Source organism: Panthera pardus, unplaced genomic scaffold (assembly GCF_024362965.1).
Source record: "Panthera pardus isolate Hobbes unplaced genomic scaffold, ASM2436296v1 HiC_scaffold_8, whole genome shotgun sequence".
In the NCBI taxonomy this organism is placed as follows: Eukaryota; Metazoa; Chordata; class Mammalia; order Carnivora; family Felidae; genus Panthera; species Panthera pardus.
The window spans coordinates 109586958-109613351 of NW_026527013.1; the positions used below are offsets into that span (position 1 = coordinate 109586958).

At 35.6% G+C, this 26394-nt stretch overlaps 1 long non-coding RNA gene and 1 other non-coding gene across 4 annotated transcripts; one reads left to right on the forward strand and one right to left on the reverse strand.

Moving 5' to 3' along the window:
• Nucleotides 1–5282: 5282 nt before the first annotated feature.
• LOC109263786 (uncharacterized) lies at nt 5283–26394 on the forward strand. 3 transcript variants are annotated; one of them, XR_002078392.2, is made up of 4 exons: nt 5283–5413; nt 5507–5593; nt 10862–11014; nt 25649–26394. It is a non-coding gene; the product is annotated as an uncharacterized LOC109263786 (long non-coding RNA). The 3 variants fall into 3 exon arrangements; XR_002078393.2 differs by having other exon boundaries at nt 26253–26394; XR_002078391.2 differs by lacking the exon at nt 25649–26394 and having other exon boundaries at nt 10862–14987.
• On the reverse strand, nt 8414–8520 carry LOC128775776 (U6 spliceosomal RNA). The gene has a single exon (XR_008420751.1). It is a non-coding gene; the product is annotated as a U6 spliceosomal RNA (small nuclear RNA).

Sequence of the window (26394 nt, forward strand, 5' to 3'; positions counted from 1 at the left end):
GTATGACTGTGGCTTCTAACCCTGGCTGAGGTTGACACACATTTCACAGACCATGGCTACTACTACAGAAGCACATCAGCCTGGATTATATAAGGAAAAATGCACTTTCTATTGGCATCTTTAGTTCTTGATAGAAATTTCTTCCTGCATGAGGAAAGTGGCAGAACAAAAGCAGTTGATAAATAGAATAATAACCTGGCATCTCAATACCTCATGGATATGACCTCCATGGATAAAATACAAATCTACTTTGTGTAACTGACATGTAGTCCGTTAGTCATTTTTAATAAAAGAGGAGAGAAGTTACTCCCCTGTGGCTTTTGCTGGTACTTTTAATAGCTGTGGTGTGGTAGGAAGTAGGCCCCTAGTTCCCTTGGCAACAAGTAGGGTAGACGCGATACACAGAAATCTGAATCATCAGTGAATCATCTGAGGATTTCTGTTTCCATTCCTTGGAAATAATTTACTGATTGTTCTGATCTATGTGTTGTTTGCTGACTCCAAGTGAGCACGTGGAGAGCATAAGAGTTTACTTTGGTCAATCATTTAAGAAACATTCGCTCCAAGTGGACCTTAATACTGATATCCAAAAAACAGTTTGTTTTGTTTTGTTTTGTTTTATTAAGTTTAACACTCACATTTGAGGAGCACAGATTGGCACATCAAGGCATCAGCAGTGGGGAAGTTACCCTTCTACAAAGAAATCCCGTGTCCCCAGCAGGATGTTTTGGGACCTCACCACATGTAAACTAAATTTTTCTTTCTGTCAAAGAAAGGTGATCTCTCTACAGCTCGATGTTAGTACCAGAGAAAATTTTCATACACTTGAAAAGAGAAGTGAAATGGCTCACACCTGAAACGCCTGTGTGCAGACACACACATGTGAATACACAATCCCCACCTGAGACTTCTGGACATGATTTGCTCAGTTTCTCCTGCTATTTTTTTTCCCCACTCATACATCTCTTGTATGATCCCCTTATCTCCATTTTTGTTGCTAATACTTTATTTCAACTTACCACTTTGTCTTCTTGACTCAGACTATCCTTTACTTGATTCTTTGTGCAGAGAGAAAAATAACTTCCCCTAAAAATACTTTTTTCTCGTGGCAGCATCCAATCAAAACTCATTTATGGTTCAATGGCTTCTTGAGGACCATGGCTTATTTATCATTGTAGTTGAAGCTTATATCTGGTGGTATCTGACCCATAGATGATGTTCAATAAATGTTTATTGAATGATTTGTAATTATTGTGGTATTTTTGCTTTTATGACTCCCACATTAGACCTAAATCTACTTGTGAACAGGTCTGATGTCATGTTTTTGTATGCTCCTAGCATGGTCTCCACGTTCAACCAACATTTATTGAAACAGTGAATGCAATTCAACTCCTGGGAAATCTTGAATACATATTGTTGTCTCCTCTACCTAGGTGACCTTATTTCCCTACTTTCCTGGGAGGTGTGTGTTTGTACCAGTCAAGATCCATTAAAACATTCAGGCCACTTCCCACAGATGAAAGCCACCATTCTCCCCACCTACTTATGTTCCATCCTCTTTCAAGGCCCAGCCTCCCTCATTGTATTCACAAGTGGAGAGACTTCTTGATTCCTCCAGCCCTCCCAGATCTCATGTTATTCAAACTCTTCCTATCAATGGCTTTTATTCAAATGTTTTCCCTAATGTATTCATCTATTGTTTGCCTCCTGGGAGATGTCACCTATTTCCTAATACTTGGCATTTCCCACACATTGATGGCACTAACCACCTTCATCTCTCTTTAGAGGATCATAACTTGATGTTGTATAAGCTATTCAGTCTCAAAAATCTTACAAAGTTGGTTCATATTGTTAAAATTTGTAGGTGAGTTAATTGTATTTTTTTGTGTTAGAATGAGTCTTTTTGCTTTTAGAGATATATATTAAAATACTTATGGATGAAATGATGTGTGGTTTCAAATGTATTTCAAAATAATACAGGAGGGAATAAAAAGGACTCACACTCTTCTGTGTACTATATGTTAGAAATGTCTTATAATACAGACTTCTTAAAACTTAATTCATTGTCTCCCTCTCTTATCCCATTTAGCCATTTTGAACCTGATCCTCCTTTGCTTAAAAGCATCCTTTCCCCTCTATTCCTGTCCTAACCTTCTGGGACATTCTGTAGAGGGTGGAGAGCAGAGGCTGACATGTGAAACCAAGTCTGTTTAACTGCTCATGAGATCAGTGCTCAAATAGAAGAGACTGGTATCAAGCCAAGTAGTTAAAAACATTTTTTTTAAACAAAAGTTAAATTCTGAAAGAAAACAGGAGAACTGAGAGTTACCCTCCACCTACCATGTCCCCAGTTTTGTGATTCTCTATATACATGACAGGAGAAACATCCAAAATCAAGGGTCATGTTGTGTCCTTTGCTTGAACTATCCTTCCCTTCTCTTAACTACTTAGAAATGACCTACTCAAGCTTCATTTGAGACTGTTCAACCATCCCTTACTGTAGCTCCCCCTGGACTCTTTCTCCCATAGACAGAATTAAATACTTCCTCATCGATATCCATACGACATTATACTTGCTTCCTTTTTTTCTCCACCTCTGTGGAGTACAGTTTTTAGTTATGGATGTCCTTTGGGCATTGCACTACTCTGGAGAGGGAACTCAGACCATCTTCCCCAGAGTCTAAGCTCTGTCTTCCTCTCCTCGGTACCCCTGTTAGCACAGTGCCTTAAAAAGAGTGGATGTTTGATGAAAGGTGAAAATTGATTCAGAGAGAATTAATTTTTTTTAGTATATGTTACTCCTCTTTTCTGCTAATATTCATATACTGGAAGTCTCCTTTTCTAATCTCCCCACCCAAAAGTGCTCCTTCCTCCTCTGATTTCACCAAACTTTTTTTTCTCTGACAACATGTATCATGATCTGCTTTGGTTTGGGTATCTTATCTCCTTTGCTGTCCATGACTTGTGAGAACAGTGACCATACCCTTTCCTCCTGCTACTCTCTACAGAACGTGCTCAGGGTTTGGTTCCTAAGTATATTTGAAAGATTTGTCGAATTAGATATTTAAGTAGAAAAGACCAGGGAAGAGTCTTGGTTTTGTACTTGAGATCAGCTGAACTGACTATCTGATGTCCCTCACTTGCTTAAATAATTTCATGAGCTTCATTATTTATAGAAGGAATAAAAAGCAGCCCCAATTCACAAGACTCAATCATTCTTTAAGGCTTCCAGAATGATGCAGCATATGCCACCCATTGAATCAGTTGCTGCTCATAAAAGCACAACAGTGGAGGGTTTCCATCGCCACTTCAGAGTTGAGGAAACTGAAGCTACGTGAGCGACACGTTCAAGAATAGAGCTCAGAGTTTGATTCCAAGACTTTTAAATCCAACTCCAGTGTCCTTCCTATCCATACCACAGGTTCCTGTGTGTAAATGATAGCAGATTGAGCTCCTCTAATATGTCTTACCCATTATAGGTCTTTTGAGAAGCATTACAACATAGAGAGCTAGGAGGAAACCTCTGTTGCCAGGCTGTGTTTCGATCCTGGCTCTACTGAGCCACATGACCTTGGGCCAGCCAGCAGTCACTCTGGAAAGGGAAAAATGTGCTTCATAAAGTGGAGTGCTGTGCTTAGTGAGGGAAACTCAGATGCGCTGCTGTAGATGCTTCTTGCCCTCTAATATGCTTACTCTCTGCCTCAGTTTCCACATCAGTAAATTAAGGAGGCTAATAATCCCTATGTGATAAGGTTATGCAGAAGATTAGAGGAGTTAATAATACACATAAAGCATGTAAAAAAACAGTTCCTGGCACATAGAAAGCACTATATGTAATGGTTTGTTTTGTCACTACTTTGATCACTTATTTTAAAATACAGCATGTGCAATACATTTTGTACAGTATGAAAGGCAAAAATATTAAGTGACTTTTTGGGGTCAAGTTTTGAGACTAGTCCCAAGATATTTGTGGCATTAGCATCTAAAATCTCTTTCATATTCTCTACAACTTTTCCAAACATACGTAGTTTGTAAAATCAGATTGGACATTGTACAGGAATAGCTTTTCTCATAATATTCCAGTACTTTTAGTTCTATTCCAGCTGGAGCTGGAAATACTGTTGCATGCAGAAATTTAAAAGTATGTGAAAACAACATGATCCCAATCTTATTTTTTTTACTCATTTTCAGGAAAAGTGATGGTTCACATGTGAAATATAAGCAAAATTGCTAGTTATTTGCTATCACCGGAGTAAAAATTAGTCACCTTCTCACCATCTTGGGAGCTATTCTGGTTTGTGGTTGTAAAAGAAAAACTAGAAAAATTATTAAAAATATGATGTATTTAATCATTGACCCTTTAAATATCAGTTGTGTACTCTCTTATGTCAGGCAGTATTCTAGAAAAAGGACCCACAGCCTATGTCCTGCAGAGGAAGCTTACTTACAGGTGTGAGGAGACAGAAAAATAAGTAAACAAATAAAATAATTACAGATTTTATGGTGAGAATTATGGAAGAAATGTACAGGGTGATAGCTACTAGATTAGTAGACATGTGGAGAGAGAGCATTAGGGTGATATGTGAAGGTTTGAGCAGAAACCCGAAAGACCAGAAGACACAGAATTTGGTGACATGATATTACGAAAAGCAGAGCATAGAAATATCAACCATAGAGAGTTAAATTACCAACAGTATTTTTTTGTATGTGTGGCTCACCTTACATATATATATTTTTCCCACCAGTAAATGTGATTTGGTTTAAAGGTAGTTAAAATAGCTTAGACAAAGGTCAGCTATTACCCACAATGCATATTTATTTCTCTCTTCCCTTTTAGTATACAAGTAATACTCATTATAAAAAGATTTGGAAAATAAAAATTGTAAATAAAATTTACCCACAATTCAAAAACTTAAATGTAAATGTTACAAATATGTTAGTCCATTCCTAAAGCAGAGTTTTAAAAAAAGTTCTGTTTGTGGTTATCTAACCTTTGTGAAATGAGGTTAAATAAAGTAGGTAGCCCACTCTGATTAGAAAAAAGAGAAGCAGAAGCAGAGGTCATGTTGATATTCAGAGTTCACATGGTAATAAGCATGTTTTGGTTTAAAAATTAGAATTGATCACAAAAAAATGTTGTAGTGGTCAGATCAATAGGGACAGGTAAATGTGATTTCAAAATTGTCAAATCTTATCTCCCTAAGCAACTGAGCAAACAAACAAACAAACCAAAAAGGCTATAGTCCCACCCCATTTTGGAAGTAGTAGCCTTGAAGGTAAGGGACCATTGAGAAACTAGCCTCATTCTCATAAACAGAAGCTGGAGTGGGAGGTGACAGTGGTGGCAGTGAAATTGGTGGCCTGGACCTGCTATAGTCCCAGCTGAGCCCCAGTCGATGAGAAGACCACACTGGTGAATATCTTACTCATTCCACACCATTTGAGACTGAGTTTCTTCTTACCTGTCAACATATTTTCTTCCTTCTCCTCTCTCTCCTTCTCGCAGATTGATGAGCCTAGAGGTTACAGCCTGCTTTTCAAGGTGATAATGAACTCACAGACTTCAGTACCACCTTCTGCTGGACAGTGTCAGGTTTGTGCTTTAGGGGAAGAGTACACAATACTTTCTCCACTTATAATAAAGAAATAGAAATAAAGGTACAACAGCAGTGAAGTCTTCAAACAAGAAGAGCCCATGCATACCCACTGAATAAAGAATATGCTGATTTAGAGAATCTTCCCCTGGGAACCAGGGATGGGAAACTAGAAGAGAAATGATTGGGCTATTGTTAATTTTTTTTCTTATTTTTCACTTTACACAATAAGGAGATTTTCACTTTTTCAGTACCTACTGTCAAAAAACAAATTAGGCTGAAGCATTGACACGGGCTAGAGAAGATTAAAGTACATTGTTTTACCTCCATTGCCAGGAGTCACTGGCAGTTATTTCCTTCCTTTCAAATATAGGTCAGTAGGTAAGTAGGTAGTAGGCAGATAGATAGATAGATACAAGTATTTACATATATATATACACACACACATACATACTGTATGTGTGTGTGTGTATTCATTATTATAAATAAAATTCTGTATCTTTTTTGATAAATATAAGCATCTTCTCATGTCATGAATTCATCTTCAAAGATATTTTATTGCATAGATAATAATCTATTATCATACAGATGTATCATAGTTTGTTTATCCAAAAGTACCCTATTGCTGGCCCTATTGCTGGAATTTTAGTTTGCCTGTGATGTTATAAATGATCCTATGATGAATATAATAGGATATTAATTTTTATCTAGCTGCAGTTTTTTTTAGGATAAATGCCTAGACATAGATCCAGTGTGAGCAATTATATGAATATTTGTCAAGGTTCTTGCCCCACATTGTTAAATTGCTCTCCCCATAGCAGTATTTAGGAAGACCCTTCTCCTTCCCACCAGTATTAACTATCTCCCAAAAAATCTTTACTGGCATTAATTTTAATACAATTTAAGCTCTGAGTCACAGTCGTTTTTTATTTTCCTTTCTATTTTCCTTATTTCTATCTTTTTTGGGCATGAGGAGATCAAAATAGGATTCCTGGTAGAGCTCAAACATACACAAAATGACCAGCAACAGTTAAAAAAGAACATGTAGTTCTAAAAATGTGCATAAGATTGGTCTATATGTTTACATTTAGGAAAATTGTTTTCTTAGGGCCATTTCAGTGACCTTGGGTTAATATTGCTTTTGAATCCCTCATGGTCAACATTGGCTAATTTTGAGCAGAGAAATTCCTAGAACTTATTTAGGCACTAAATATACTTAAAATAATATGGACAATAGGTTAACATTATGTTTTAAGCTACAAAGAAGAACATTTGGATAAAAAGTTTGCCTCCAGCGATACCACAGAAATGGCATGATTTAAATATTTTGATTTGCACTATAAATCATGCTTATTTCATTTAACTATTTTGGAATGAAATCATTTACCCTTTGGAATATTTTGAAAACGTTTTATTTTACTAAAACAGAAAAAATTAAAACTGCTTGAGTCTGTAGGATTTTAGCTGAACTCGTAAAACAAACTCATCCCCACAGTTGTCAAATCAGATAGCTGTTTTATTTCCAATAACATGTGATCTTCATATTTGTCATTTCCTTTGTAGAAATTGTGGATTTATCACCTTTTCCCCCACAATGATTTTTTTTTTACTTATCTACCTACCTATAACCTATCCATTTTTAGATATCGTTATTTAAACTTTAAGTATTATCTACAGCGCTAAAATACCTATGATAGTAATATTAAATTCTAGTCCCCCTCTACACGGCCCACGATTGCCATCAGGTTAATGTGGGTACTTTTAGACTTTGTTTTATGCATTTGTAAAAATTGATAATTGTAGAGAAAATGTACTGTTTTGGTCTTTTTTTAAATAAAAATTGTATCATACCTACCATGATACCAAAACCTGTTTTTTTTTTCCCTTTATCAGTGCCTCTTTCCTTTAAATTGATGTCTTATTTTCCATACCACAGATTAGGAGTCCCTTTATACATAGACATTGAGTTCGCTTCCAATTCTTCCCTGTTAGAAATTTTTTATTTAAGAATACCTTCCAGGGGCACCTCGGCGGCTCACTCAGTTGAGCATCTGACTTCGGCTCACATCATGATTTCACAGTTCATAAGATCGAGTCCCACATTGGGCTCTCTGCTGTCAGCATGGAACCCGCTTCAGATCCTTTGCTCTGCTCTTGCTGCCCCTCTCCTGCTTGTGCTCTCTCTCTTTCAAAAATAAATAAACATTAAGAAAAATAAAAGAATACCTTCCATATCCCAACAGGAAAAAAAAATTATACTATTAGTGTAATACTCTTATAATGTTATGCTTAGATCATTTGAAATTTGTCTTTATGAATATGAGATATGAGCTAACTTTCTAAACATCTTTCTAAATAAGTAGATAATTCTCCCAAGAACTCATATTAAAAAATGAACCTCTTACTCCATTTATTTAAAATGCCACTTCTATGGTATCTTAAATTAGCATATGCTTTTCTCTATTTTTAAACTCCTCTTCCACTGATGTAGTTATCAATTCCTATCCCACTAATATAATATTTTTAAAGTTTTTTTTTAAATTTTTTTAATGTTCATCCATTTTTGAGAGAGAGAGAGCATGAGCAGAGGAGGGGCAGAGAGAGGGAGACACAGAATCCAAACACGGCTCCAGGCTCTTAGCTGTCAGCACAGAGCTCGACGTGGGACTCTTAACTCACAAACCACGAGATCATTGCCTGAGCTGAAGTCAGACACTCAACCGACTGAGCCACCCAGGCGCCCCTATAATATTTTTATTACTATAATCCTATAATATGTTTTATATGTAGCAGTCAAGGCCATCCCTTCATTTTCTTTTATACATTTATCTTGTTTTTTTGTTTTTTTGTTTTTTTTTTTCCTGAGGCCATACTCATCTTCTCTGTATAGTTCTAATTTTAGTATATGTGCTGCCCAAGCAAGCACTTGGTGATTTTTAAATATTCAATCTTCTTTGTGGATTTTAGGACAGGTTTTAAATTTTGGTTAAAAAATTCTCTTTTTTATTAGTCTTGTGCTAAATTCATAGTTTGTTTTGAGAGAACAGACATCATTAAATATTAAACCTTCTCATTCATGAACAAAGTACTTTTCCCCTTTTATGCCTTCCAGTAAAGTCATCGTAGGATTATTCCCAAGTATTTGATGTGATTATTATATTATAAATAGACCTCTTGTTCTCTTTTATTTTCTCATTGGCTTACTGTTATGAATAAAAGCTACAGGTTATCATATGGTGAACTTGTATTTGGCCATCTTGATTAAATTCCCTTATCTACCCCACTGAGGTTTTCATATAAATGCTTGTATTATCTGCATATTGTCACAGTTTTATAACTTCCTTTCCAATATTTGAGTTGTTTTCTCTGTTTTGTTACACTGGCTGGGACCTCAAGTTAAAAGTTGAACAGTTTTCTTCTTCTTGTCCATATAAACCTATTTCATCACTAGGGATAGGGCTTGATGAGGGACTTGGGTAGATCCTTTTATAAATCAAGGAAATTACATATTTTTTTTATTTTACAAAAAGCTTTTAAAAATTGTTGTAAACATCTTGAATTAATTTAGAATAACTTTTCAAAATCAAATGTGATGATCCAATGATTTTTCCTCCTTTAATATACTAATAGAGTACATTCCACTGAACGAGTTTAGTGGTAAGCCATTTTTGTATTCCCAAGAGAAAGCCCTACTTGGTCATGCTGCATTATTTTTACAGTGCATTGTTGGATTCAATGTGTTACCACTTGATTATTTTTAAAGTTTCTTTGAGAGGGAGAATGAGGCACGCCTGAGTTGGGGAGAGGCAGAGAGAGAGAATCCCAAATAAGCTCAGCCTGGAGAATGTGGAGCCCAAGGCAGGGCTCTATTTCATGAACCACAGGATCATGACCTGAGCTGAGATCAAGAGTTGGGCGCTTAATGAACTGAACCACATACACACCCATTTTATTATTTATTTATTATTTATTATGATCTGCTTGTTTAAAAAAGAAATTTCCTGTTTCAAGAAGATTTGTCCATGTTCGCTTATAAAATAACCTGGGTCTGGAGCTATTAGTGAGGACTAGTAGGGAGCAAGTCATTATTTCATTACCATTTCAATATCTGTTACTATTTTTTGTCTTTTTAGATTTCCAGGTCTTCTTTTGCCAATTTTAGTAATTTTTAAATCTTGTGTAGATATAATTGAAGATAGTCTTATTTTTAAAATCTATGCCTTTTTTCTTAATTGTAATTGTCAAAGGTTTGCCTGTTTCATATGAACTTTCATGGAATTATTTTTATTTTTTGAATTATGTCAATTATTTCAATTTGCTTGATGCATCAATTATATGTATCTTAATTCCTTTCTTGGCTTTATTTTTGTTCTTTTAGATTGTTGGACTGATTGCTTAGTTCTTTGATTTTAAATATAATTTTCTAATAAATACATTTAAGATGAAAAAGTTTTCTCTAAATACAGCTTTGGCTACATATCACAGGTTTTGATATGTTAGGCTCTAATTTGAATCAATTCTAAACATACTTGTCTCAGCCTTCGCTAATGTTACAACTTTCATTTTCTTCACTTATTTACTTTGCTGATTAGTTACCCTTTTATTCCTTTGATACTCAGGAGAGGTAGAATATTTATTCCCTGAAAATAGAAAAGCCTTGAAGACTAACTAGAGTGATCACACAATGACTAGAGACTGAACAATACACAGCATTTCATTCTTATGAATATGAATCCTTAACCTATTACCTGGAACAAATGTTATACAATTTAATGGCCTCTTTTCTTTGAAAAAGACTTAACACACTCCTTTGAGAAAGAAAAGAATAAGAGTCACTTGACACTGGAATTGAATTCAAAGGGGTGACACTAAGCAAGGTCACATTAGTATTACTATTATTATTAATTATTATTATTATTAATTATTATTTTCATTTATAGGCTTTAGAAAAAGGCTGTTCTGGGGCTTGTGGGTGACTCAGTTCAGCTCAGGTCATGATCTCACAGTTTGTGAGTTAGAGCCCCGTGTCAGGCTCTGTGCTGACAGCTCAGAGCCTGGAAACTGCTTCACATTCTGTGTCTCCCTTTCTCTCTGCCCCTCCCCCATTCATGCTCCTTCTCTGCCTCTTAAAAATAAAAATGTTAAAAAATGAAAAAAAAAAAAAAAAGAAAGAAAAAGACTGTTTCTAATTATCTCCAAAGTCCAGTATCATCCATCCATTTCACTGATTGTTTTGTTTTGTTTTGTTTTGTTTTGTTTTGTTTTAGGATATTAGTTGTTCCCTCCCATAGCCCTGAATGAATACAAAGCCCTAAATTGGTAAGGAAGGCTATTGGACTGGTAGGAAATATTTCTCATTGCCTGGGAAAGGAAGAATTGGTTAGATGGTGTGAAATTCAACCGTGGGACTCATATCTCTGGTAGGTTATGCTGTTTCTAACAAAACCATTGTGCACACTCATATCCTCTTTTACACCACCTTAACACAGAATTCTGCTAATGTAACTTACTAAGGTAAATGTTTCACACAAAACCCAGTTTTGCAGACATTTTATTTTTTGATGTTTTGATTATCACCTTTCACCTCACAGGGTTTTAGAGAGCCAGAAACTCTTTTTTTTTTTTCTTTTTTTGCAGTGCACAGACTTTCTGTTTCCCTCACTTTTCATATACATTTTTGAAGATGATTGGCTATGAATCTAATCTTGTTAGCACCATGACCTTTCCACCACCAAGTTGTAAGAACTACCTGTTAGACCACTGCATAATACCATTAGGAAGTAAAAGGCATGGGGTATATGAAGTTATCAGGCAAAATAGTATTTGTTCCCTATTGATATATATCTAACAAAACATTATATAAAATACTTTCTACCTGCTTTAAACAGTTTGTATTAATTCTCTTTTTCATTTTAAGATAAATAATATTTACACTTCAATTAAAATTTAACTAAATTTGGCAAGCTGTGGAGGTTCAAAAGTTCGTGAAAGTCCAGAAACCTTCATATTTTACTTGAACATTCATTTTTTAACCTTAGCTGTAAAGCTACTTTGGTCTGGTTATTTCCTACTTAAAATTACTAATCCTTGTGCATTATAAAGGAATTGATAAAGTAAATATGACATTGGAGTTGTTGATATGACATTTCCCTAAATAAAGAAAGAGAAAGTATGTTTTTTTGCTGGCTTATAAGAATTAAGCAGGCTTAATTTGTAACCTTTAGTGGCCAGTAAAAATTTAAACAAAAAAATGTTCAATGTAAGAGTAAATTCTAGATAAGAAGTAATAGCCATCATTTGACAAATAATAAAGCTCTGACAATGAAATACGAAGAAGTCTAAGGAAAGAGATCTATAAGAATTTTTACTATAAATTATATATTTGTATCTACTTTTATTTTATCAGAAAAACAGAGATTCCTGTATTTGATTCTTAATTAGTAATCATTATGGAATATTAAGTTAAAGAGGTATTTTTTTTATTTCCACTTCTATAAAACATTTTGCTCACTTAAATCAAGACAGTAAGTAAAGATCAAAATCCAAATACAGTTTTTGCCATCTCTTGGTCCAAGTTACAGAACATGATCTTCTTTATCTTAAGGGGAATTTTCAATGTGAAAGCAAATTATCTTCAGCACAATCATGTCCTCTTATCATGGTAAAATTAGCCTTGTTCCGAGGAGAAAAGTTTCTGTGGTATCTTAGGAAACTTTTAAGTATGGATTAAAAAATCTTAACTTCCTTAATTTAAATACTTCCTCATATTTTTCTATTGTCAACTTACTAATAGAAGTAGTATTTTTCAAAAACTAATTTTATAATTAAAATTTTAGTTAGTCCATCTGATCTCTCAACTTGTTTGTTTTGTAAGAGATATCTAAAACCCCAGCATGGAAAATAAAATGTGAAAAAGACTTTATTTCTATCCCTGGCATGATGAAATTGGGCTTACGTACAGAAAGTAGTTCAGTTACTTTGGTTAAAAAAAGTTTAGGTCTCGCCATGAAGATAGTGCTGTGTCAGTTGAAAAGGTGGTGCTGTTGATGATGGATATCATCTGTACAAGCAGGTGTCACAGGAAAGATGAATGTGGTCATAACAGTCCTTTCCATGATCTTTGTGCATATAGATTGTCCTTTGATTGTTGTGGTTATTATTCACAGTGCCTGGAGCTACTTGTAACCCAGTCCTGGAAATGCTCAATGGCTCCAGTCTTCCCTCTTTTCCTATGGCTGCCTGCCAGCTGGTCTGTAGGCTGCAGTGGTTTCTCCCAGAACTGCATTTCTCTTAAAGCTCACCCCAGAGCAGCAAAAAAAGTGTATTTTTTCTACCTCCAAACTTATGTCTTTTCCTCTTGAGTTCACTAAGCAACCATCTGGACAGCCTGTTGTAATGCATTTACTGCTTTTAGCCATTAAATCAAAAGTGTTTAGCATTCTTTCACTGATAAATCTAACTTCTTCGCAGTGAGTAAATCATGGGATAGATCACCAATTAATGACAAGCCATTCACTCACTCTGGTAACCTTAAAATCATTCAGTCAACATTTCTGTTTTGTGTTCTTTTTGGATTTAAGTTACTATCTGTGGGAAACCCTCATTCAGGATTGCTAGAATGCAGGAAATTTAGGTTATAGTTTTCTTCCCCCTCCCTTTTTTTCTTACTTTATTTTGGAATAGACCATAAATAATTTGTGATCCATTTACATGATTCCATCTACTTTTTTGAAAATACCTCACCACCAACCCTAAAAGAAAAGCTGGTGTTGATTGTATGTGCTAATTGCTTCATATACACTATTTCATGGCAACTCTATGAGGAATGAGTGCTATTATTATGAGTCCTGTTTTGCTAATAGACATGAAGAGGTTAATTAACTACACCAGGTCATATAAATAGTAAGTAGTAAAACCAGGCTTTGAACCTACTCGTCTAACCCCAGAGCTTCAGCTCTTTCTCTGTCTTTTTCTCTTTGTCTCTCTGTCTCTGTCTCTCTCTCTCTCATTCTCTCATTCTCTCTGTATATATATAGACAATAAGCTTACTATCTACAAGCAACTTTTCTAATGTTCTATACATACTAACTCAATCTTCATAATAACTTTAAAGTAAGTACAAGTATTATATGTTCTGTATAGATAAGAAAATTGAGGCCTAGAGAGGTTAACTTACTCATGTCAACACAACTGGTAGGTAGATGAACTAGGAGCCCAAGCATTTTAGTTCCAGAATCTGTGTTCTCAACCTCTGTGAAAAATGCTCATGGTAAAAACATGCAAAAATCTCTAGTAATAGAAGTCTACCTGTATGAGGATATACTTGCTGAAATAGAATATGTTATTTTTATTCAAGCATATCTTTGTTTTCCACCTCTATTGTCAATATTTATTAATTATCAATTTCCCACAAGTGACAATCCCATGAATATTTATATTTTACAAAAACCACATTATGTTTCAGATTCATCTCAGTTAATCATGATTAATGTTTTTCTAGGCCTTATATTTATATTTGGCTTATTAATTCTAAAAAGAGATCAAGTAAAAAGAGGGGGGAGATACATGAGAATGGAATTAAGGTGGATAGCAACTTCAGTTTGGGGAAGGATAAAGAAATCTCAGCTGGAAACATAAAGATGAGTTAAAAAACCCAAGGCCTATCCATACCCAGGGTCACATTCACAGTATGAGGTTCTAACTGATATAAACAAGCCACTGATGACCAAAGAGTTATTCCAAACATAGTCCTCACAATGCTATGATTAATACTACCTCATAATAGTAGGATTAATAATAAACTTGTCATTGTTACTGTGCAGTAGAAAGAAACATCATAGTTTTGCCCAGTGTGACCATTTGATTAATGATTTTCATCTCCTCTCTTAGATAAATTCTGTAATTTCAGACATGGCCTGTTTTAAATGACTAGTATATATTCATCATGAGTATGTGCTCAATGTTGAGCCCAGAGATGCCTCTCAGTAACTACTGAAGGAGTGAATGTATGAATGCAGATATAATAATGACTGATGTTGAAGTGCCCATAAGCCTGAATATAACCCCTTGTGTACCAGATACAAAGCCTACCGTACCAAGAGTGAGTTTGTCTCACCAGATAATGGGCCAGGGATGCCATTGTGTTTCCTACATTGGTGGAATGGCTGAGTCATGAGTAGGACAAACTGACCATATAGAGTCTGGGAACATTTGTCTGTGTGTACTCCTTGATTCGAACTAAACCAATCACTCTCCCTTAGTATATTTGACCCAGTGGATCGCCCCTTCCTTCTTGATACCATTTCTTTACTTCCTTTCCAGGACACTCTCCTGAGTTTTCCTATTGTATTAGCCATTTATAAGTAGATTCCTTGGCTGATTCTGTCTCTTCTTCTCAGCTTCATATATATATATGTATATGTATGTATATATGTATGTATATGTACATATATGTATATATTTATGTGTATATGTATATATGTACATATATGTACGTGTATATGTATGTATATATGTATGTATATATATGTATGTATATATATGTGTGTGTGTATATATATGTATATATATATGTATATACATATATATATACATACATATATATATACATATATATATATTTTAAAGTGTTTTTCTTTAGAAGAGCAGACTTGTAAATTTTTGATCAGATCCAGTTTATCAGTTTTTTAACAGAGTATGCTTTTAGTGTCTCATCTAAGAAGTCTTTACCTAATGTCAGATCACACACATTTTCTCCATTGTTGTCTTCAATATGTTTATAGTTTCAATTTAGCAGTTAGGTTTCTGATGTCTTTTGAGTTAACTTTTGTACATGGGTTGAGATAGGAATCAAAGTTCATTTTTGCATGTGGGTGTCCATTTACTCCAGGGCTGTTTCCTGAGAAGATTGTCTTTTCTCTACTACATTGCCTTTGAATCTGTCAGAAATCAGTTAACTAATAGAATGAAAGGACAAGATACCAAGTGAGAGAAAATGTCTGAAAATCACATATTTGACAAGGACTTGCCCCACAGTAAAAAAAGGAACTCTCAAAATACCACAGTAAGAAAACAACCCAATTAAAACATGGTAAAAAAAAAAGAAAAAAAAAGAAAGAAAAGAAAGAAAAAACAACAACCTACCAGACACTTCAGCAGACAGAATATTTGGAAGGCAAAGAAACACAGGAAAAGATGTTCAACATCATTAACCACTGGGGAAATGCAAATTAAAACCATGCTGAGTTACCATCACACCCAAGTTAAAATGTCTAACACTGGTGAAGATGTGGAATAACCCATACATTGCTGGTGGGAATACAAAGATAAAAATAAATGGTTGTTTGGTTACTGGTTTCTGTCTAATTGAATCCTGTAACGTTAGACTTACATGTTTGTGTGACCTGGAAATTCCCAAGTAATCACTTTTGAGTAGCAGATGTTTAGATAAGTTAACAAGTTCTTAAGGAAATAAATCCTTTTATGATTATTTCAGAAAAGAAAAAGGATATTGAGACCAAGATAAAATTTTCCTGCTTTAATTTCCTAAGACAACAAGGATCTACCATTTTCAAAACAACTTTAACTTTAGAGCGTGTATTGCCTTATTTGCAGGATTAGGTTATGAAGATAATCTTTTAAATAGATATAACACATATTAAGATGTATATAAAAAACAATATTTTGGATGTGATGTAAAATATAATGATATAAGGGGAGGTATCTAGAAAAAATGAGATTGATTTTTTTTCTTTGTGCCTTACTTACTGGAATTATTGAGGAATAAATAGTTCTTTAGAACTAGCAAGACAAACAAGATCCCCCTCACTGCCAAATCATTGAGCTTCTCAAGTTCAAAAGCACTTTTCAGCTATTGCCTAGAGCCATTTCCTCGTTGTTGATGACAGCAAAAGAGTGGTTCATTTTCTCTTTTACAGTGTTATGCCCTTTAGCTAATTCTGATTAAAACTGCTACACTTGTTTGGTGAGAATTTTTTCAACATTCCGTGCTGAACATATCCACTGTTCACACCCAGACCACATAAGTTCAGAGCCTAGAGACAGCTTCCAAAACACAAATGCAAAAGAAAAAGAAAACACGATGATGTGAGACCTTAACATTAATTTGCCAATCTGTCTTGAGTTGTTTATAAACCTGACTTTAACTTTCAAGTGCCAGGTCAGGCTTTGTAATGAGACATTTAGGGTGACGACTCTGAACAGTTCACTTGTTTCACAGGCCAAAGGTCAACTCATAGTTGAAAAATTTTACCTGAGACCTCAGAGAATTAAGTAATGCTTTTCACAGGTCAAAACATCTACTGGCTGTGCTGTTCACTTTCTGGTAAACATTGGCCTAATGTGTGAAGAAAAAGGTATATAACACAAGAGTCATGACATAACGTTCAGCACTGTGAGCATGAATAGTCAACAGTCACCGTTTTGCCTCACTGTACTTGGTGCTGTTTCTGTTAAACAAAATACTTTCCAGACATAAAGCCCTGCTACTTAAAATTCAGGCATAAAAACATTTTCCTGAGACTGGTTTATATCTAAACTTTCTACAAATGCCCATGTGTCAGTGCCCAACCATGACTTCAGTTTAATGTCAACACACAGATAGGAAAACTCATGCATAGACCATATTTATTGAATTATTTCCTATCATAGCCTCATTGAAATGCAAAATGCCTACTGCTTAGAAAAACATATAAATCAATTACCCTAATCTGGAACTTGCAGGCAGGATATCAAATGAAATTTTAGGGCCTTATTTCATCTGTATATGAAATTGATAGCTGAGAAATACGAGTTTATCAAGGACATTTTTAGCTTGTTATAGAAACCATTGCACGCTCATGTCAAAAAATTTCATATTTTTTTAGGGATAAGTAACTTCTGTTGGCTTTCTCCTTTTAGCTCATTTACAGTAACTCCTAATTCCTGACTCAGAGCATAAAGTAGGAAAGAAGGTGTGGGAAAAGAGTAGAACATTTCAGGTTTGAAGAGTCTCAGTGTGAGACGCTGTAGGGACTTTAATCAGAAGGACTTGAGCCTGTGGATATGGCAGTATTGCAGAGAAACCTGAGCTAAAAATGCAGATTTGTGTCAAAGCATATTGGTGCTACAAGAAGCTACATAAATGAGGAGACACAACCCACTAAGTTTGAGTTGTGAGGAAGGCCACCTTGGGTACAGGAACATTTATGGGATGGGTAGAAGAAAACTCCATGAATAGAAGGGAAAGTAGAGGGCAAAAATAAGATATGGTGCAAATAAAAGCCAAAGGAGGGGAGAGCTCAAGGAGGAATGAATAGCCCATAGTATAATCAGACAATGCTGAGACATCAGGTAAGATAAGCATCCCAAAGTCATCTGTTTTAGAAATTAAGAGATCATGTGTGCAGTAGACTGGTAGATTTCAGCAGCATGGTGTGACTGGGCCATGAGCAATAGGAGGCAGTTTTTCAGTTAGCCTGATGGTGTAGAGAAAGTAATGCCATAATCACAAGGGATAAAATGCAGGGTGGAGGATTTTTTTTTTCCCTTTTAAGAACAGAGAACCCTAAGCTTATTCCCTTAGCGAGAGTCAAAGGTAAGGGAACAGTGATATCCCAGGTTCTTACCTTGTGATCAAAGAGTAACATCTTTTGTCCAGGAAAACAACTCAGGCCCCCCTTAAGAAAGCTTCTATAGATAATACAGGAGGAATCAAATGAAAGGAAGGCATAAAAGAGCAACCTATAGTCTCTCCCTAAGAAAGTGGTGTGACCTTACTGGAAAGGGGGAAATTCTGTCAGAGGCCTAATTTGGAAAGGCAAAATGGTGAGAAGGGCCAGCTTGGAAATATTCCACACAGATCTTCGTTGTCGGTGTTGAGTAACATCTAAATGGGGTGGCCATGAGAAGCCCAAGAATAGGCAAAAACTCCACAAAGTAAAGTAAATAAACCTGACATAAGTCAATATTTCTTCCCTGATTTTTACCACTGCCTCCACTAACAAAAAATACTTTCATCTATTCTTATATTTTTATTTGAGATCATTTTCAACTGGACTTATGCTCAACATACCATATTTCCCAAAAGTTTTTAAAAAATATTTAAAGTTAATTTAAAGTAGATACCCATTAAAAAAAATACTCCTGACTCAGGTAATTTAGGTCCCTGTGATATGGCACAGTATTTGATAATATTCATGTTGTAAAAACAGATCATTGACAAAAATAATTTTTCCTTTGAGCAGTTGCAGTATAAACAATGTTTAAAAGACTATAATTTTATATTATTTTATCTTATAGTATGTTCTCAGTTGCTTGAATTACTGATAGATATCTTCTAAATTAGTTGTTGCTCCAAATGCTCAGCTACAGTTTTAAATGCCCAAATTTATGATATGCTTGTTTAGAATATATGTATATCAATAACTATAATCCAACAGAAATCGAAGTCATCACAATAAAATATATAGTGAGTCTTTGCTATTTGTTGTGCCTTTTGTTTTTAAAAGCCTTTTGTATTTGTTATGCCTTTTGTTTTTAAAAGCAGAAAGAGTTGAGTTTTCTTTGTCAGGAGTGGTGTACATTCGGAATAATTTTCAGTAGTTAGAAGGTGCTACAAGATATGTTATTTCTTAACAGACAGCCATTTAGATGTTTTCATAATGGCAAAGAAAGATAGAGGTTAGGATGTGCCCATCTCTTGCTCAAGAGGACAGTTTTAAAACAGGAGTCCCCATTAAGCAGAAGACTTAAACCTTGTAAGGGAAGCTGGTTTTCCCCAGGTGAGCTGACCCTTATCAGTAAACGTAGGGTGTTCCTGATGGCGAGACTGATTTCTTGGATTTTTCTGTGCTTCTGACTTGAAACTGTAAATATAACCATGAACATGACAGGTCTATAGCACAATAAGGACATTTACCCTAGTGTTTTCTCATGGCAGTAGGAAAGTTTTTTATTCATTGCCTCTTAGTGGGGTAACGTATCTCTGATCAACTAGAAAAGATTTTTGTTTAATTTTTATTTTTTAAATTGTGGTGAAATACAGGGGCGCCTGGGTGGCTCAGTTAAGCAGCCGACTTTGGCTCAGGTCATGATCTCGCGGTCCGTGAGTTTGAGCCCTGTGTCGGGCTCTGTACTGACAGCTCAGAGCCTGGAGCCTGTTTCAGATTCTGTGTTTCCCTCTTTCTGACCCTCCCCCGTTCATGCTCTATCTCTCTCTCTGTCTCAAAAATAAATAAACATTAAAAAAATAAATAAATAAATTGTGGTAAAATACACAAAACATAAAATTTGCCATTTCAACTATTTTAAAGTGTACAATTCATTGGCATTAAGTATGTTCATATTGTGCAGCGAGCATCATCATTTATCTCTAGAACTTTTTTATCTTCCCAAACTGAAACTCTGTACATATTAAATAAAAATTCCCCTCCCCACCTTCTCCCAGACCCAGGCAATCACCCTTCTATTTCTTGTCTCTATGAATTTGACTACTCTAAGTACCTCACAGAAGTGAAATCAGACAATATTTGTCCTTTTGTGACTGGCTTATTTCTCTTGCCCTAATATCTAATATCCTCAAGATTCATCCATGTTGTAGCATGTGTCAGGATATCTTTCCCTTTAAAGGCTGAATGATATTCCATATACATATATGCCATGAATAAAAATGTTCATGTGCACCTTATAACCTAAGCTATATGGACATAATGTCTAAAAAAATATTAAAAACTGAAAATTGAATTGATGAATTGTGTGAAACAATCCGAAGGTATGGAGTCCCAAAAATACAGATTTAATTTAAATAAGGCAAATTTAATTTCTAACAAATAAAAATAGACATTTCTTTAGCATGGACAAATTAATTGGAGAGACAGATGATAATGACTTTAAACTTTATATGATCACTCAGATAATTTTAATCTTTCCTATAATGGCTTTGAAATGAGAAAGATAGCTGATGGTTGCACAGCATTGTGAATGCACTGTGTGCAGCTAAATAGTACATTTTATTTATTTATTTATTTTAATCTTATATATTTTGAGGGAGAGCAAATGAGCAGGGGAGGGCCAGAGAGAGAGGGAGAGAGAGAATCCCAAGCAGTCTCCGCACTGTTACCACAGAGCCCTATGTTGAGCTCCATCCCACAAACCGAACCTTAAGATCATGATCTGAGCCGAAATCAAGAGTCAGATGCTTAACCAATGGAGCCACCCAGGCACCTCTAAATGGTATAATTTAAAATGGTCAATTATATGTTAAATTTACCTCAGTAAAGAAAAATGCTATAATGATGGAAATTTCCTTTAACTTTCTACTGTGATTGCATTTTTAATATAAATACACATGTTGGTAGACAGTGTTGATACACATTTGTATTACAATTTAGAGGATTAACTTAATATTAAAAAGCAAAGAGGCAGGAAAAAGCTCTATGGAAATGTCTTTGTACATATGACTCTCTCTGCTCAGAATATTTCTCAAGGTCTGCCCATCTGCAGAGTCCAACTCATTGGCCATTTCCTCAGAGAAACTTTCCCCATTTCCTAAAAATAAAAGTTTCCCCCTTTTTGTACTTCTGTATAGCCTTAGGTTCTGCCTAATTCCCCCTGCTAAACTTAAAGTTCTTTGAGGCCAGAATCATGCTTTCTTCTTCTTCGTATTTACCAATCATACAGTACATGCCCAGTCAATGCTAGTTATGTGGAAACTCTTTGAGTTGAATTAATTAAAAGTGATTTTCTAGCTCACTGGGTTTTACAAGCCATTGTTTTACTGTAATTGTTTTCTCAACTGCTCTATCCATTTGAAAGAAAGAACATGAACAAAGAAACTTACAATTAGACCTGACTACTTCATGAGGTCATATGCAACTTAAGTGGTTAAACAGGTATTTGCCCATTCTCTTTAAGAAGCATGCTTTCTTATTGCTTTACTTTTAAATTAGTTGCTACCCATGTGTTTTGTTTCTATTTTAAAACAAAATGTTTCTTGACTTCTCTTATATGTCTCCTTGGTCTACTCATCATAACCAAAGCAGTTCAGTTTTCTAATAAATACCCATGCTATGGAAAGCACTGCACAATATCCTGTTGATGACAGTCACTGTTCTTGAAAGACTGAAATAGGGTCAGTATAGATAAGCCATATACACATGAACTCATTTAAAGATGAGGGCGAAACAATTATCCAATACAAAATTATAGACGATAGAACAAATTGATCATAACACAATTATTTATAAAATACTTTCCTCCATGCTGGATATGAAACTATTTCCCATGAAACAAAAGATCAAACAGAATGAATCAGTATGTGATACTAAAACATGAGCCTTGAGAAGTGGCTAAGTTTTAAAGATCTGCAGATAAAGACATACAAAACAAGGCATCCTAGATAGACAGGAAAAGACAAAGAAGGTCAATGTCATGATAGCCAAGAAAGGAGATTCTTGTTTGGAAAATGGGCAGTGATAATCTAGGTCTCCAGGAAAAGATTAGAAAGCTCTGAAGCAGTAAATAATAATAAGATAGATGGTTGTAATGGAGTTGCAAATTTACTCACATCCTCAGGTTTGAAAAGAAACCATGGCTTCTTTATTTCTTGGTGACACCTGGATTGTTTTCATCATATGCACCTACAAGGTAGGAAGAACTAAAAGAAAAAGTAACAATTTAGTCTCATCCCCAAACTAAATCCTCTATAATAATAATCTATGGTAAGATGAACAGAATCTTAGATAGGGCTTTCTCCTGAGCCCTTTTCTAACAAGGCTTCTACAGTTTGGAAGTGTGTGGTTTAGTTGATCATTGTAGAAGCTGTGGGAAGGGGTCACCTCTGGTGTGAAGTATCTGGTTTTGTTTGCTGCCTCAGCCCAGTGGCAATGGAAGGTCTTCCAGAGCATCTGAGCAGTGTTCAGGCATCTGCTATGGAAACGTGAGCTAATGAAACTCACATCTGGACACCCTGGATTTGCTCGGGGCACAGTCCACTTCCTGCTGACTCAGCCCCTCTGTAACCTTCACAGGCACTTGATTACTCATCCACTGAGCCTTGACTTCTGAGCTTCCTGGGGCAACCCCCAACCAGACTCTCAACTTACTTGTGCATGTCCTCGTCAGGGAACACAGGCACTGTAGATGCTATCTGTGACACAGAAGAAGCAGGTGAAAGAGGAAGCCAGACTCAGGTTGTCTCTCCAACACCAAGTTCACCTGATCCATCTGGCCCGGATTAATGAGAGACTTTGGAGCATCTTGTTTTATTTCACACACTTTCCCCATTAGGACTTCAGCCTGGAAAAGAGATATCTAGCCATGTGTGTCTCTGCCTTCTTCTACCTGGCCCTCCTTTTCTCTTCCCATCAACCCTTGGCACCACAGGGTAAGATTTTCTTTCTTCTTCTTTCTTTATGGCTAAAACCTTTTTTTTTCCCCCAAAACTCTATGATCAATCTTGCTAAGCCAGTTTCTAGAAATTTTAAAGGCAGAAACGAGGGATTTTAGGAAATCCTCTCAAAGTCTGGCTGTCAAGACTACTGTCTGTCTGCATACTGCCTTTGGGAAGTTCTCACTCTTTCTTGACTTCTCTGCTGTGGCTCTCGTAATCACCCCCAAGATCCCAAGTCTGCCTAAGGAAACAACTATTCACAAGGAAATGCAAAGACATAAGCATATTACACTTCTCAAAATAGTATATTTGTTTACTTTCTTATAATGCTATTCTTTCTCTAACAGGAAAATACTTAAATGATACTTCTGTGCTCTTTCAAATTTTCCTGAAGAGAAAACTGAAGCTTGTTTCATTTCTGAACTTCTAATGCCCCCCCCCCTTTAAAGGACTTTGTATTTTTAGAGCAGCTTTAGCTTTACACAAATAATGAAGGGAGGTACTAACATTTTCCAAATACTCCCGGCTCCCACACATGCAGAGCTTCCCCCATTATAAATGTCACTCACCACAATGGTGCATTTTCTACCAGGATGAACCTTCACTGACACAGTTACCCAAATTCCACAGTTTACCTTAGGATTCACACTTGGTGTTGGACATTCTGAGGGTTTGATAAATGTACAATGACCCATATGATCACAATCACCTCACAGAGTATTTTCACTGTCCTAAAATGCCCTTTTTAAAAAAACATGTTTTCCATGTTCACATATATATTTTTTCTTGGTAACTATTGTTACATTCCCTAGCTTTCTAATGTTTTAAAAACATAATGTTTACATTTACTTATTAATTTGTTCAGATTAATTTATGCATCTTAAAGATAAAACCTAATTCGGTTTGTGTAAATTTTGAACCAAATGCATTAGCATCACTGTATACCATACCTCTTCAGAGAACAGTGCTTGCCGTTCTCTGCAAACTTCAAAAGGATTTCTTATATTTTCCTACTGGTGTTTGATTATACTTGCCTGTTAACCTTTTGAGTGTGAGACAAATTCCATGAATGTAGATAGTAATGAGTGTTTCATTTTTCTGAACTTTTAGTAGAGTTGGTAGTTCTTTTCTAGCTGTTTTTAAACATCTCAATTGTAGATGCATTTTTGACAGAAAAATTAAATCTGAGGATATATATATTTGTAAGCTTCAGAGTAAGTGAAATTCAGAGGTGTGATTTAATCAGTGAAAAAGTGGTAGACACTATTTTGACCACAAGTACCAATCATATCAGTGGGAAAGGATGTTTGAACTAGAAGGGTAGAGACATAAACTCATTTTAATTTCTCTCCATCTTCCTTGAGTATTTTATCAGATTACCATGCATAGAAACTTGCTATTCTGTGGTTACTCACTTCTAACATTGTAAATGTCGAGAAATGCCAGACTATCACCGTGGACTAAAGTGTGATTGTTTGGTGTGCATGTGGTTTCATACCCAAGTGAGTCATTCTGCCAAGAACCTTGAGAATATCAGTCCAGTCTAGACATTTCAATCTTAATGATTGACACACCAGCACTGGCATAAGATCATGTATCATCAGAAGGAGGATGTAGGTGTAAAACGATTCTGTGCAAATACAAACATCATATATTTAAACCCACAAAATCTTGACTAGTCATTTCCTCTACTAAACCTTTCCATTCCCGCCACTTCCATTTATTATCACTTGTATCAACAACTGTTCATCAGGAAACCTCATATCTGTAGAATAATCTCATCCTGTCCTACTTGTATTTCCAGACTGCCTTAGTAGCTTCAGTAAAAATCTGTTGAATGAATCCTGACTTCAAGGGACTTACAGGAAAGCCACTGCAAAATATGCACCTCTGATGCTCGTATCCAACTGTTTGTCTCCTCAGTTTCTTCCCTAAGTATTTCTTAATGGCTTGTAGAAATTCTTCACTGATTTTCAGTGTTCTCTTATTTTTACCAACTAGCAGATATGACTATACCTATGAATGATCATATAAATGTGTTACCAGATATTGTTTTATAGAAGAATCTAATTTAATTGCAAGATATTATTTAAGTTGAGAGAGTATCTATGGGAACATCAGTCACTTTAGCATGAATAAATATGCTAGTGATAGTCATAGCAATTAAAGTGGAAGTTTGGAAAACTGGATCTTAATTTCATCCCACACTATTCCTTTGGGCCTCAATCTTTAAAAGGTTTTAAGATGTTGGAATCAACTGGTAAATATATTACGAATCCTATAAATCTCTTATGAAGTATTTTGATAAGCATGATATAAAAGGATATATACTGAAGGCATAGCCTACCAAATATTATCGGTATGTATTGTTTTCTTTATTGAAGAAAGGCATAATTCTTCATGGTATAAAAACAGAATATTCTTTTAGAATTACCAAGGATAGCATGCTTTATAAGGATAGACATGATGGGAAGTTCCCATTTGCCTAGGGAGGGTACCCTTTAGGTTTTAAAAATTGGAGAGAAAACTACCCAGTGTTTTGGCTGAATCCAAATCAGGGCTGCTGTTCAGATGATATGCCCATATCTGTTGCTAAATTATAAATATTTCTGTACTAGTTGGTATACAGCTTCCTCCCTGATTTATTTGCCCTATTCCTTTCCAGAAACAGTGGACCTCCTTACAAACAAGCCACTGCCTGATGAATGATCTCCAGGATCCTTCTTGGGTTCTAGGGCCAGCTTCAGTCATAATTCCCCTAAATTCATACAGCATCACCTGCTGGGTCATTGTGAGTTTAGGCCCACCGTACATAATGCATTGGAATCTCCATAGCAAACCTGAATGAATGTTCAGGCAGCACTGAAGATAACAGGCAGAGCAGAGGACATACTACTAGTCACTCTGCCAAAGGCCATGCCTGAGGTACAGCTACACCTCTCACAGCTTGAATGCTCCACTAGAGAGGTTCCACTGCTACCCATCTATTCAGACCTAACTGCCATCATGCTGTAAAGCTGCCTGCCCCCAGAAAACAGCACCTTGCCCATGGTATTCGCCTACAACATACAAATCCAATAGATTATGTTCTATTTTTCTCATCCATGAGCAACAGGAAGTAGCAAAATCTTCAACCTGAATAGTTGTGGTAATGTTGGGGAATGTTCCAGCATGCATAATGCTAAGGAGATATCTGCCCCAACCAAGAGTAAGTAGTGCTGATAACTTGGCCCACAATTTGCTAAGGCCAATATTTTTTCTCCCACCAGAGCATCTCTTTAGCAGACAGGCTACTGACACAGGAACAAGCTAATCTGGATTGCCCAGTGAAATATACAAAAGCAGCAGATACTGTGGACAATAAAGGCAAATTCTTTTTTCCTGAACTGAACTTAAATAAAGTACTGAAAA